Genomic DNA, 15,339 nt, shown 5'->3' with positions numbered 1-15,339 from the left:
TTTATGGTTGACAGAATGTTCTTTCCTACTCTTAGACTTTTTTTTTTTTTTTTTTTTTTTGCTATGAGATCTGTCGTGACTAATGTGATATTAATGCACATGACAAAAGTAAGTTGGCGTTAGTATCTTGTGCTTCTGCCATTGCCATGAAAAAAGCATACCCAAGATGGAACCATGTGGAGCTGGCCAGAGCCAGAATTTCCTCCTGGACCCAAGCCTAGCCACGTCCAGCCTAGAGGCTAATTCCAAACAATCAGCTCACTTACAGAGAGAAATAAAACACAGAGAAATAGACTTCCCATGCTCATATCTTAGAAGAATTATTATTATTTTTTAGAAGAATTAGTTTAAACAAATATTCCTAATATCCAAATTGACCTCCAGATGTAATATCATCCCTATAAAGTCCCAAAGCCATTCCTTATGGAAATAGAAAAAAATATCTTAAAATTCATATGGTACTATAAAAGACTGAATAACCAAAACAATATTGAGCAAGAAGAACAAAGCTAGAGACATTTTACTTCATGCTTTCAAAAAATATTACAAAACAAGGGGCGCCTAGGTGGCTCAGTCGGTTGAGCATCTGACTTCGGCCTAGGTCATGATCTCACAGCTTGTGAGTTTGAGCCCCGCATCGGGCTCTTTGCTGACAGCTCGGAGCCTGGGGCCTACTTCGGATTCTGTGTCTCCCTCTCTCTCTGCCCTTAACCCACTCACATTCTGTCTCTGTCTCTCTCAAAAATAAATAAACATTAAAAAAAATTACAAAACAAAGTAACCAAAACAGTAAGATACTGGCGTCAAAACAGACAGATAAAACTAATGAACAGAAGAGAGAGCCCAGAAATACATTTATGCATTTAGGGTCAGCTAATCTCCAACAAAGATCAAGAATACACAATGGGGGATGTATAACGGCTCGGGAAAACTAGATAATCACATGCAAGAGAATCATTTTAGATCCTTATCTCACACCATATGCAAAAATTTGTTAAACTCAACTCAACTCAAAATGAATTAAAGGCCCTAAAGCCATTAAACTACAAGAAATACAATTTTAAAACACTACGCCTTTCCTGTGTATCTCCCAAACTGGATACAGTTAAAAAGACAGGAAGAGACACATTTTCTTGAGGGCATGCAGTAATGTAAAAGCTTGTGTAAATCTGGTAAGTTTGATTCTCCACTTCTAACATCAACTCAACACAGTTGTGCATACATGTGCACTGAGGCGCATGTATAAGAATATTCATGCAGGTTCTTCTTCTTAGTCCCAACTATGTATCAATAGTTTGAAATATTAATAAACTGTGTATCCTCAAAATATCTCATAGATGAAACTAGCAATAATTTATGGTAAAATAAATACAGCAGGCAAATTTGTAAATTAGAGCTATCCGGAACAACATGAATGAATCTCACAGAACATAATGCCAATTGAAGGAAGTAGACGTGGAATAACACATACAAGTAGTTTGTTTCAGATAAACGAGTCTTTTGGAACGCATTTCTGGTTGGGAAAACAAAAAAAGTACTAGAGTGAAGCAAGACGATCACCACCATAATTGTCAGGATAATGGTTACGTTAGAAGACAACAAGCTAGTTGTTACTGGGAGAATGCAACCTGGGGAGAAAATGTGAGTTGCTAGCCATCTGCTTTTCTTGACCTAGAATGTGGTTATGCAGGGGTTCGGCTTTTGAATAATCAAGATGCACATCTCTGACTTATGAGCTTTCCTTACATGCATTATGTTTTACAAAAACTCATCTAAAACAGCACGCAATGTGTATTCTTAGTAATAGCTTTATAACAACCTTAAAATAACAGAGTTTTGTGAGTATTCTAGGAAGAAAGTATTCTGATAAATACGGTTTAAATTGCACTGTCATTATTGGGCCACTGCAATGGGATAGAATTTTAATTATTACAGATTATATCACCTTCAATCGTTACTTCATTTCACAATTAGGTCAGAGTCTTTCATTTAAACTCATGTTGATAAAACGTATAGTTTCTCTAGGCTTATGACTTCTCTGTATTGGCAGGAGAAAAAAGAATCGAGTGGTATACATAACCATGAAAAGGAAATATTTCAGCTTCTTAAGGCTATGAAATTTGAGTTTGTTGTCTCTTCCTGCCTCTATAATTTGCTGGAAGCTGAAATATTAGGAAGGAGATACTGGTATTTTTCAAGAAATATCAATGAATACAATTTTATTATTTTGTTTTGTTTTGGTTTTTTTTTTTCAATGTTTTTTATTTATTTTTGGGACAGAGAGAGACAGAGCACGAACGGGGGAGGGGCAGAGAGAGAGGGAGACACAGAATCGGAAACAGGCTCCAGGCTCCGAGCCATCAGCCCAGAGCCTGACGCGGGGCTCGAACTCACAGACCGCGAGATCGTAACCTGGCTGAAGTCGGACGCTTAACCGACTGCGCCACCCAGGCGCCCCCAATTTTATTATTTTGAACTGAGTGTAGCCTTGGGCGAAGAGCTCAGGATATAGCTAATAAAAATGGGATTATCAGAGCTGTAAGGGGGATTTCTTCCAGGGAATGCTTGCTCTCCAGGCCAAGGATTGCCCTTATCATCTTCTGTTCCAAAACAAGGAAGCAAAGTTCTTAATTGTGCAGAGATTTCTAAGGCGCTTTTTGATTTCCATCATTACCAGGACTCTTGTGAAATAATTATAAGGTTGAGGAGACCTAGGCATTTTTAGTAAATGCTTCCCACACATGTCACAGCAAATGATAATTCTAAAGAAAAACTGTATCACTTAATCTTTAAAAAAATTTAAAAACCCAAATGGACAATATAGGCATGAGTATTTCAAAGGGGATATTTTAGAAGCAAGGATAATTAAAAGGGAATGGTTTTCCTTGCAAATGAAATGACAGGAGGACTTCCATATGTATAATTATAAGATAAAGATTTTAGAAGTTTGCCTATTTTTCACCTTTATTGAGGTATAAATCAGCAAATAAAATTATAAGATATTTAAAGTTGCACATTGCGATGAACACATATACTGTGAAAGGAGTTTTCCCATCTCGTTGATACATCCATCACCTCGTATATGTGTGTATTTTATTTAAATAGATAAGAACATTTAAGTTCTACTCTCAGCAAATTTCAGTTACACAATACAGTGTTACTTAACGTCACCATGTTATACATTCGATCCTCAGACCCTGGGGGGGGGGGGGGTCTAGATGAACATTTGCACCTTTATACCAACCTCTCCCCAGTTCCTCTAGCCCCTGGCAATCATTTTTCTACTCTCTATTTCTATGAGTTTGACTTTTTTTTTTTTTTCACATATAAGTGACACTATGAAGTACTCATCTTTCTCTGCCTGCCTTCTTTCACTTAACGGGATGCCCTCAAGTTCCATCCATGTTGTCAAACAGGATTTTCTTCTTTCTCAACGATGAATATATGTCTCACATCTCCTTTATCCATTCATCTGTTAATGGACACTTAGTTTGTTTCCATATATTGACTACAGTGAATAATGCTACAATGAACATGGGAGTTGCAGATATCTCTTGGAGGCCCTATTTCCATCTCCTTTGTGTATACCCCCAAAAGTGGGATTGCTAGATCATATGGAAGCTCTATTTTTAATTTTTTGAGGAGACTCCATACTGTTTTCCACAATGGCTGCACCAATTTGCACTCCCACCCAAAGTAGACAAGTATATCCTTTTCTCCACATTCTCATTAGCTCTTGTTATCTCTTGTCTTTTGGATGATAGCCATTCTAACAGGTGTTAAGGTGATAGCTCATTGTGGTTTTGATTTGCATAAACTTGCTTATTTTAAATGGCGTGTGTAATTAGCTGAAAACACACCTAATATGTAAAGCTTGCACTGCACAGCAACATTTTATTTTTAAAATTTTTATTATTTTAAAACTTATTTTATTTTACATTATTTCTCCTCTTTTAAATACTTTAATTTTTAGGGCCATTTAACATAATTGAGTGGAAGGTAGAGATTTCCCATAGACCCGGTGCACCTCTCCCACTATCAAGGTCACCCACAAGTGTGATACATTTGTTACAACTGATGAACAATTGATACGTCATTATCAGCCAGAGTCCATGTGTCCATTATGGCTCGCTCTTGGTGTTGCATATTCTATAGGTATAACAAATGTTTAATGACACATATCTACCATTATAGTATCATACTGAATCGTTTCACTGTCTTAAAAACCCTCTGTGCTCTGCTGATTCATCCCTCCTCCCCAAACCCTGGAAATTACTGATTTTTTTACTGCCTACATTATTTTACCTTTTCTAGAATGTCATATCTTTAGGATCATACAGTATGTAGCCTTTTTAGATTGATTGTCTTCACTTTTTAACGTATATTTATGGTTCCTCCATGTCCTTTCATGGCTTGACACCTCATTTCTTTTCAGTGTTGAGTGATATTCCATTCTTGGGATACACTACAGTTTATTTACCCACTCATCCACAAAGTCATCACGGCTGCTTCCAAGTTTTGGCAATACGAACAAGGTGCTATATAAACATCAATTTGCAAGTTTTTATCTGTACATAGGTTTTCAAAATTTTTTTTAATGTTTATTTATTTTTGAGACAGAGAGAGACAGAGCATGAGCAGGGAAGGGGCAGAGAGAGAGGGAGACACAGAATGTGAAGCAGGCTGCAGGCTCCAGGCTCTGAGCCATCAGCACAGAGCCTGATGCGGGGCTCGAACTCACAAACTGTGAGATCATGACCTGAGCCGAAGTCGGACGCTTAACTGACTGAGCCACCCAGGCGCCCCTGGACATAGGTTTTCAACTCATTCAGGTATATACCAAGGAGTGTGGCAGCTGAAATGTATGGTAAAAGTATATTTTGTTTCATAAGAAACGGCAAAACTATCTTTCAAAGTGGCTACCCCATGTTTTACTCTCACCAGCAATGCAGAGTTCTTGCTTCTCCGCATCCTTGCCAGCATTTGGCATTGTCAGTGCAGGGGGTTTGGCCATTGGAGTAAGTGTGTACTGGTATATTATTCTTTTATCTTTTCATTCTGCTGATGACATGTAATAGGGAGCATCTTTTCATATGTTTATTTGCCTTCTGTATATCTTCTTTGGTGAGGTATCTATTACCGTCTTTGGCCTATTTCTCAATTGGGTTGTTTTCTGCACTATCAACACAGAGCCTGATGCAGGACTCAAACTCACACACTGTGAGGCCATGAGCTGAGTCGAAGTCGGACCCTAAACCAACTGAGCCATCCAGGCGCCCCTACTTGGGTTGTTTTTTTATTGCTGAGTTTCAAGAGTTCTTTGTATATTTTAGATAATGGTCCTTTATTAGATACGTTGTGCAAATATTTTCTCCCAATATGTGGCTTGTCTTATTCTATTGATATGGTCTTTTGCAAGGTAAATATTTTTGCTTTTAATGAATTCCATGTTAGCAATGGTTTCTTTCCTAGATCCTGGAAAGAATCTTTGGTGTCACCTCTGAAATGTCATCAACATAGTCAAGGTCATCTAGATGTTTCTCCTGTTATCTTCTGGAAGTTTTATAGTTTTGGATTTTACATTTAGGTCTGTAATCCAGTTTGAGTTAAATTTTGTGAAGGGTGTATGGTCTATGTCATGATTCTTTTTTTTTTTTTTTTTTTTGGCATATGGATGTCTAGTTCTAGAACCATATTTTGAAAACACTGTCCAGAGAGGATCCTCAAAAATTTTTGTAAATGGATTACCTCCTGAGAATAGCAATTAGACAAAGAGAAAATAAGATGGGAGACCACCAGTCTGACTGAATCTGTGACCATAGCTCGTATTCAGAACTTGGTAAGAATTTTCTTTTCTTTTTTTTTTTTTTTTTTTTTTTGACCTTCTCCCCTAAACAAATTGAAGATACTGCAGTTGGATGGGTGAATTAACTTACTGTGTTATTTAAGTTGCAAACCAATTATTTGATGAATTGAAATCAACTGCCCTTATCTTTCAAATCTTTGCAAAACTAGAAATGCAATTCTAGAGGCAGTCAAAAGTTCACCTATTCATTTTTATAAATCCCAAAACATCCCTGCTTATCTTAAAAGGCTTATCACTTGCATTCTTCCCTGTGTGTTTGAGATGTAAATGTTAAAGTACAAACTTCTGGGAAGTAATTCTTACCAGAAGGAAAACAAAAGATAAAAAATCATTTAAACTTTGTTTTAGCCAATGGAATGAATGGGCAGCCTCATTTACCAGAAAAACAACCTAGAAACAACTTCTATTACAACCGGTAAAATGGAAACTGTAAGACCCCCGTTTATATCTGTCTGCATGCTTAAGTGTGTCTATAAATGTGCATTGTAGATGTATGGTATTTTCTACTGCTGGATCGTATTCTAAAATTAATTTGTAAATGATCTCTATTTAATTGATTTAAAGAAATAAACACCTATATGAATTAATATTCATAAAAAATCTCAAAATATAATAGAAACTAAACCAAATGCTTTTCAGGGTCACATGATTTGGCACAGTCTTTGACAAATAAAAGCTAGTTTAGATTCGCTTTAATTAAAATAGGCATGTATTCAGCATATCAACAATGATATATATTGCAGACAACTTCTATTCTACCTAGGTTGTGTTACCTGTCAAAAAATTTGTCAGTAAGAAAAACAGCTTGGAACAATGAATGACTTTGTCAAATTTCTCATGAAATTTTTGTGAGTAATCTAAACATAAGTGTTATGAACACGTATATTAAACAGATGTAAGTAGGGTAAAAAGTTTTTAGGTGAACTTTTAAAATAGTTTCCCCAACTTTTTAATATACCTTGAAACCTCAAAATTAAGTTAAATGATAAGTTAAATTCAATGAATATTCATTTATTTTTATTTTTTAAAGGATTTTTTAAGCTATTTGTTTATTTTGAAAAAGACAGAGAACATGAGCAGGGGAGGGGCAGAGAGAGAGGGAGAATCCCAAGCAGGCTCCACACTGTCAGTACAGAGTCCCTTAGAGAAACTAAAGATACTTGAGTCTATTAGTAAACATGTATTATGCTATGCTGATAAATTTTCTATCAAAAAAAGCATGTTTCTAGAAATCATTAAAAGTATTTATATTTTCACACGATGCTAATGTAAAAGATAGTTCATAATTGTTTATTTCTTAAAGTTCCTAAAGTTAAGAATTCTAATTAATAATGTCATTAAAGCTAGTAGAAATAACAAGGGAAGCATCTCTGTATGCAAGAAAAGTAGGATGTATGCTTTTGGCAAAAGAAAGCATGAGGGATGGAAATACATTCTTGTTGAGGGAAGAGAAAGTAATTTTGTGCTAAATTGAGGCTGGTTATTTAAAGAGGGAAAATACAGGATGAAATCTGAATGTAAAAAAAGAAAGTTGTAGAATGTGTGTGGAAAGGGAATCTTTGAAGAAGAATTTTAATGTGTGGTCAAATTGGCTAGAATTAAAATGAATTTATTTTAAAATGAGTTTTAGTATCAAAAGTTCACTGGTGCAGGTTGTCTCCAAGAAGGCAGCAAAGTAAGAGGACCCTGGGCTTGTCTCCTCCCACAAACACCACTAGATAACTATTAAATCATCCTAAGTATCCCAGAAATCCACATTAAGACTGACAGAACAAACCCCATACCCAAAGGGAGACAAGAGACTACATCAAAGAAGGTAGGAAATGTGGAGATGTGGGTTAGGGGAGAAATGGATCACGTTTGCCACGGAGGAGAGGGAGCCATAGTCTCAGAAAAGGACGAAAGACAGAGACGCATACAGGGGAACACAGAGAATTTTCCCTCAAAGCCAAGACTTAGAAAACACGAGGGGCTGAATGTCGTGTGTTCTTGCAACTAACTAGCAGGGATTAACCCTTGGAATGTTGTTTTATTATTTCATTTCATTTCATTTCATTTCATTTCATTTCATTTATTTTTTTTTAAGTTTATAGAGTGAGCATGAGTAGGGGAGGGCAGAGAGAGAGGGAGAGAGAATCCCAAGCAGACTCCTTGCTCAGCAGAGCCCAGTGTAGGACTTGATCCCAAGATCAATGACAAAATCAAGAGTCTGACACTTAAACGACCGAGCCATCAAGGTGCCCCTTCAAGGCTGGAATTTTATTTATTTATTTATTTTTTTTAAATCTGAGAGAGAGAGAGAGTGAGCAGCAGAGGGGCAGAGAGAACGGAGGGAGAGAATCCCAAGCAGGTTCCGCACTGTCAGAGCAGCACCCGATGCAGGGCTCAAACTCACAAACCCTGAGATCATGACCTGAGCCAAAATCAAGAGTCAGACACTTAACCAACTGAGCCACCCAGGTGGCCCAAGCCTGGAATTTTAAAGGTCATTAGGCTTGGCTTCAGTAGAGCTCAGAGGGCACTGCCCTATTCCTGAAGAGAAGGCAGGCAAACAACCTGGGGTGGGCAGGGAGGTCCTTACCTCAGAGATAAAAAAGTGAAAAAGAATCAGTCAGAGATGAAGAGCGCAATAAACAATATTGGGAACAGGCTTAATGCAATGAACAGCAAGCTGGAAGAAGCAGGGGAACAAATTAGTGGCCTAGAAGACAAAATCATGGAAAATAATGAAGCTAAACAAAAGAAAGAAAGAAAATTATGCAACACAAGAATAGACTTCCGGAACCCAATGACTCCATCAAATGTAATAACATTAGTATTTCGGGGATCCCAAAAGAAGAAGGGCGGGGGGGGGGGGGGTGGGCGGCAGAAAATTTATTTCAAGAAATAATAGCAGAAATCTTCCCTAACCTGGGGAGGAAGGAAACAGACATCAAGATCCACAAGGCACAGGGTACTCCCATCAAAATCAAAAAAAGCAGGCCAACACTAAGACATATTGTAATTAAATTTGCAAAATACAGTGAAAAAAAATCTTCAAAGCAGCAAAAGAAAAGAAGTTTTTGACTTACAAAGGAAAATCCATAAGGCCAGCTGAACATTTCTCAACTGAAATTTGGCAAGCCAGAAGGGAGGGGCATGATGTATTCAAAGTGCTGAATGGGAAAAAATCTGCAGCCAAGAGGACCCTATCCAGCAAGGTATCATTCAGAATAGAAGGAGAGAGAGAGAGTTTCCCAAAGACTCAAGGAGTTCATGACCACTAAACCAGCCCTGCGAGAAATATGAAAGGGGATTCTTTGAGTGTAAACAAGGGACCAAAAGTGACACAGACAAGAAAAGGTCAGGGAAAATCTCCAAAAAACAGTGGCAAAACAAGTAAGAAAATGGCAATAAATAGATATCTATCAATAATTACTTTGAATGTAACTAGACTAGATGCTCCAATCAATAGGGTGTCGGAATGCATAAAAAAACAAGACCCATCTACATGCTGCCCACAAGAGACTCATTTCAGACCTAAAGACACCTGCAGATTGAAAGTGAGGGGGTGGAAAAACATTTATCACGCAAATGGATGTCAAAAGAAAGTCAGAGTAGAAACACTTATACCAAACTATACTTTTTTGTTCTTGTGTTGTTTTTGTCCTGCTTTGGTGTCAGTGTAGTTCTGGCCTCATGGAATGATTTTGAATGTGTTCCTTCTATTCCATTATTTGTAAGGTTTTAATAAAGATTGCCATAAATTATTATTATTTTGTTAATGTTTGTTAATGTTTCACCAATGAAGCCATGTGGTCTTGGGCTTTTCTGTGTTGGGAGAGTTTTGATTCCTAATTCAACTTTCATTCCTGTTATTGGTCGAAGAAGGTTTCCTATTTCTTGGATTCAAGATTCGGTATTGGAATTCACTGCTTTTTTTTTTTTTCCCCTAGGTTATCTGATTTGTTAGTATATACTTGTCTATAATAACCTATTATCACCCTAGGTATTTCTGTGGTTATCTATTTCATTGTTTTCTCTTCCATTTCTCATTTTGACATTTGGATCTTCTCTCTTTTTTTCCTAATGTAGTTAAAACATTGCCAATTTTGTTTATTTTGGGGGGAAAACTGGTCATTACTTTCAATGTTATGTTGTTGTTTATTCTGGTCTCTAGTTTATTTATTTTTGATTTTTCTTTGTTATTTCTTTCCCTTACTAAATTTCAGCTAAATTTCTTCTTTTTTTCCAGTTCCTTGTGGTGTAATGTTAAGTTCTTTAACTTTTTTTCTTAATACAAGCATTTATAGCATAAATTTCACTCTAACATCTGCTTTTGCTACGTCCTATAGGTTTTGAAATAATGTGTTTTCTTTTTCTTTGTTTTGACACATACTTTGATTTGCCATTTGATTTCTTACTCAGCCCGTTGCTTGTGCAGTAAGTAGCGTGTTGTTCAATATTAACATATTAAATATGTAATATTTGCACTGTGGATTTTCCAGGTTTTTTAATTGTTGATCTTTCGTTTTGTACTATTGTGGTTGGAAAATACACTTGGTATAATTTCAGTCCTCTCACATTCGGAATATTTTTATGTCTCTTTTTATGTGGTTTATCCAGGAGATTCTTCTGTGTGTACCTGAAGAAAATGTGTACTCTATTTTTTTGTGGATGGAATGTTTTCAATATACATATATTTATTTATACAAATATATTTAAAATATATTTAAAATATATCTTTTAGAACCATGTATTCTGAAGTATGCTTCAAGTGAAGTATGTTCTTGTTGTAAGATAATAACTTTCACTGAGGGTACTCATTTAAAATGAAGCATATCAGAGGGGAGGCGGGAAGGGCATGGGTGAAAGAAGGGAACGGCATTAAGAGTGCACTTGTCATTATGAGCACTGAAGATGATGTAGAGAATTGCTGAATCACTATATTGTACACTGAAACTAATATAATGCTATATGCTAACTGTCCTGGAATTAAAATTAAAAGTTTAATTTTAAAAAGGTACGTTGGTGCAAAATTACAGTTATATTTTTCTCTGTTAAAAGGCAAATGTTTTCTGGGCACATAAGTGGCTCAGTAGGTTGAGTGTCCAACTTCAGCTCAGGCCATGGCCTCGCGGTTCCTGACTTCAAGCCCCGCATGGGTCTCACTGCTGTCAGCACAGAGCCAGCTTCGGATCCCCTGTCTTCCTGTCTCTCTGCCCCACTGCTGCTTGCACTCACTCTCTAAGAAATAAATAAGACATTAAAAAAAAAAAGGACAATGTTTTCTTACTTTATTGGTCTGCTCTTAATAAAACATTGTAAACAAGGGTTTTTCTTTACCTTTAATGCAATCTCCCTAGAAAAACAAAGATCCTATAATTTGTCTTTATCAGGTCACTGATGACTTGTGGGGAAAAAAAAAACTAAGTCTGTTCAGTTTTAAAAAAACTAAGGCTTTTTACAAGGATTTAACTTTCTGTGTTTGCTTATGAAGTCTTCAATTGCCATTTTGGCTAAATAAATAGCTAAGTATTGTCTCACGGAGACCTAATCGTGTTTGACCAAGTGTGCAAACATTTTGATATTGTTGACAAACTGCCTCCAAATTCATATTCTAAATAATCGTCCTTTTCGCCTTGAACTACCTTTGTTTTGTTTTTTTTTTCAGGGATCCCTGTGCCATCTCAAAAGATTTGTTCTCTTGCCTTATAAAAAGGGAGATACTGAACTAATTAGGCTTATTTGGCATGTTAACTTACATGTTAAGGATTGTGAAATAGGTGATTCTAGCCCTATTTCCTTATGTTAGTGTGGATATACGTTATTGATATAAGTGTCCCAGTAACTATAAGAAATTCCTAAAGATCTGTTATGTCCTAATGTAATGTTAACACTTGTAATTCTAGTTATTATCTTAAAATGAATTTCACGAAGATAACCAAATTTCCTTGTCAATTGCATTAGAATGAATTTTCATTGGAACTTTTCAACCATGCCATTTTTAAGTCTTTTGTCATTTACAGACAGTTATTGCTTTATTCTGATACTTTCACAAAAAATGTTCCTGCAAAAGTATTGCATCTTTAAGAAGATTCAAGGAAATGGCTTTTGACAAGTAGTGTTTTATGGTAATTTTAAAATCATAACACTTAACTGGGTAAAAATTTCCAGATTTGGTGGAAAAACTGGATTCAAACAGAAAAAGAATAAATTACATGGGACTGAATTAACTGAGGAAGATGATTACATTTTTTAGGACCTCCTGTTTAAAACATCGCTGGTTCTCTAATATTTTTCTTTTCCAGATTTTAGGAAACTTTATTCTTTCTATTCTTAAGCTACAATCTTGTAAGTTATACCATTATGAACAAAGATATAACACTTTTTTTCTCCCTACCTGTTCTCTCTAAAATTCAGCAACTTTTAGTGAGTATTCTCATATTTATAAAAAACAATTTATACATAACAATATAGGTATTGGCATAAGTTCAATAAGAATCTATTCTATTCTCCTTGTAAGAGAACACAATTAAAAATGTTGGTTATATTACCAAGTCTTTGACTGGAATATCATATTTGAGAGAGATGTGCATACAGTCAGATATGACCAGACAGTTTTGAGGAACTAAGGTTGACTTTTCACAGCCAATAAAGCCCCTTGGAAAAAATCGACGTGGTAATTTGCTTACATCGAAGCAAACTGTTCCAACAAAGCAGTCTTGAAAAAGAGCTTATATGGTCAATCATTATTCTTGCCGCATTTATGTAAATAATAAGACAAAGTTTAATGCAAACAAATCAGCCTTATTTTTTAAAGTAATAATAATTATGGAGAGAAGAAATTATGTTTAACCTTAGTCTGTATTAGATTCTAATCCTGTTCATTGTCTTTGAGGTTCTGTTAATATACCTGCAAATTGGACTGGATCCTGCTTTTCCTCAAAAATCTGGCTATGAGTTTCCAAATTCACGTTTCCAATTTTCTTCCACTAATTTGGAATCACTAAGAACAAAGAGTGCTCTTGAATATCTTCAGAAGAGATTATACCATGTCCTTCTCATTACACAGATGAGAGGCAAACTTTAGGTCCTTAAACCTTGGATATGCATCTCACAGCTAAGGAAGTTTCCATCTGACATCTGGTCCTATGTAACCGTTGGAGACGTCTCAGTCAAACTGACGGAAGAGAAGTAGCTGAAACCCAGGTAGACTGCTTCCTCCAAACACCAGATCGAAATGTCTTACTTTAATTGAATTTGAAATCGTTTGTTCCTTTTTTTCCCCCCTTTCCTTTACCCTGGCATTGATCTGGGAAGATAATGCCATCATTTGTTTCTCCCAAGCCATTACTAAATAGGGTAACCTTTGCCTTTCAGACTGCCAGATTCGTCATCAAAAACTCCCATCTGTCCATTAACAGTGCCACCTCAGAGAGGTGATTGGTACCCTGACGGGATTTATCTGTGTGGTGCTCATCACTCTCCTTGGGACTTCAGGTGCCTGGAGAGCTGGTTAGGTTATCAGTGACCCTAACTTTCCACAAACAAGATACTTCATTGACCGACTCCCCTGCATTTAGATCATTGAGTTAGAAAGGAATTACCAAGAGACTTCATGATTTAAGACTCACTTCCTTTGTGGCCATACTTCCCTGAGAAGGAGTAAATGCAAATGAGGATATGATCTTAAACCTCTCCTTAACTCTTAAAAAGATATTACAGAATCTTCTAAGACAAGAGCTGCTCCCGCAAAGATCCTTAGACTTTGTCCAATTTTTTTTTTTTGGATAATTAGATAATCTTTGATTATCCTTTAGCTGAGCAATAGTCTATGCCATGGCCAACACCACTTGCTGCACCTGAATTGACATTTATGGTTTCTGGTCATTATTATTCTTTCCTCCCTCCTCCAACACGGGGACATGACTCCTGGGAAAGATTTTTCCCAGCACTGAGGGACAAATATAGACAAAAATACCTCAACTTGATGCTTTATAAATGATGCCTTCAGAGAAATATCTGGACCAAACAGAGGAAACATAAAATTGAATAAGGAAACCTCACTTAACATAGAGTCAGGAAGCCATGAAAGGAGAGCGCTCATGCACATGTGACCCACCTTAATCTATGTGACCAGCAGGAACAAGATTCCACATGCCTTAGCAACAGCCACCACCTCAAACTTATTCTTATTTAACACAACCCTCCCCAGTTTTGTCCCAGCACCTAATAAAAGCTAGCCTCCCCCCCTCCCCCGTCTCTTAGGACTTGCCTATGGTTTGCCATAGTTCGCTTGTCCTAAATTGCACTTCTCCTGCTGTTCTTAAATAAACTCATCTTTGTTTAATTACATTGCCGTTTGTATTATTTAAGGTTGACAATATGTATTCCCAGTATTTTGGGGGGAGTGAAAGGGAAGGGAAGGGAAGGTATTTAAGAAGATAAAATATAGTAGGCAACAACATGCTCATAATGAATAATAAAACTGAGGCAAATAGTATATTCTCGCAGCAAAATAACTATAGCACATTAAATCCATTACATTTATGAACATAAGGCCGCAGATTTGTCTCTAACCCTTTCTCAGCCTAAGTGAAAATGAACAGCTTGCTCATCTGATCTCCTTGTGATAGAGGCGTCCTTGGTCTGTCAGCATCAGTATCATCTGGGAGCTTACTAGAAATGCAAATTCTCATGTCCTATCCCAGACCCACTGAATCAGAAATCTTGGGGTTGGGACCCAGCATTCTGTGTATTAGCAAACCCCTTATCTGATGTGAAAGCTATCTTAATTTTGGGCATACTTATCTCTAAATCAGGGAGTAGACCCAACAACTGGTAAGTCTGTGTATTATTGAGAACAGAGCCTGTTACTTATGATGGATGAAACCATGATGAAAGTATTCTAGTACTTGAAAGAGAGAGAGAGAGAGAAAGAGATAGAGAGAGAAAGATGCATTCTCAGTTAACAGGTATTTCCTAATAGAACAATGGTAAGGAAGCTTGTTGAAGACCAAATCTGCTTCCTGGGACCACTGGAATACAACAGGCAAAAAATATTTAAAAGGAGAATAAAAAGATTTTAAAAGGTACTGCAATGTTACCATGGCACAAAGACCTAATCAGCCTGCCTTTTAGTCAAAAGGAAAAACTCGGGGACGTGAGTCTCCTTCAGGGCCACTTGCCCCTGGCCTGTGTCCATTGTCAACCAACTGCAGAGGGGCTAAAACAGTAGGTTTCTGCAGGTTCAAAGATTTAAGTAACACCTGTTGTGTTTCAGAGCCTTCCAAGAAAAATATCAGCAGAATACCACAACATAGGAGTAAAATTAAACGAATACGGGGCCCAGTCCCATCAAGACTGGAGCCTCGTTCATAAGCACTCAATCCTGATTGAAATAAGATAAACTATACTTTTGATTCTATTTTGCCAGTAATAAAAGTAAGTCCTCTCTGGAGGAAGATAACCTCACTCAAAGCTCAAATTAA

General features: G+C 36.7%; 1 protein-coding gene across 5 annotated transcripts in view; it reads right to left on the bottom strand.

Annotated features, from left to right (window-relative positions):
• Nucleotides 1-15,339, bottom strand: part of SNTG1 (syntrophin gamma 1) — a 900,934-nt gene that overhangs the window by 88,035 nt on the left and 797,560 nt on the right. The window lies entirely within an intron of this gene.

This window comes from Neofelis nebulosa, chromosome 14 (genome assembly GCF_028018385.1).
Source record: "Neofelis nebulosa isolate mNeoNeb1 chromosome 14, mNeoNeb1.pri, whole genome shotgun sequence".
Lineage (NCBI taxonomy): Eukaryota > Metazoa > Chordata > Mammalia > Carnivora > Felidae > Neofelis > Neofelis nebulosa.
Note: the sequence above shows the minus strand (reverse complement) of the source record. Positions and strands in the feature narration are given on the sequence as shown.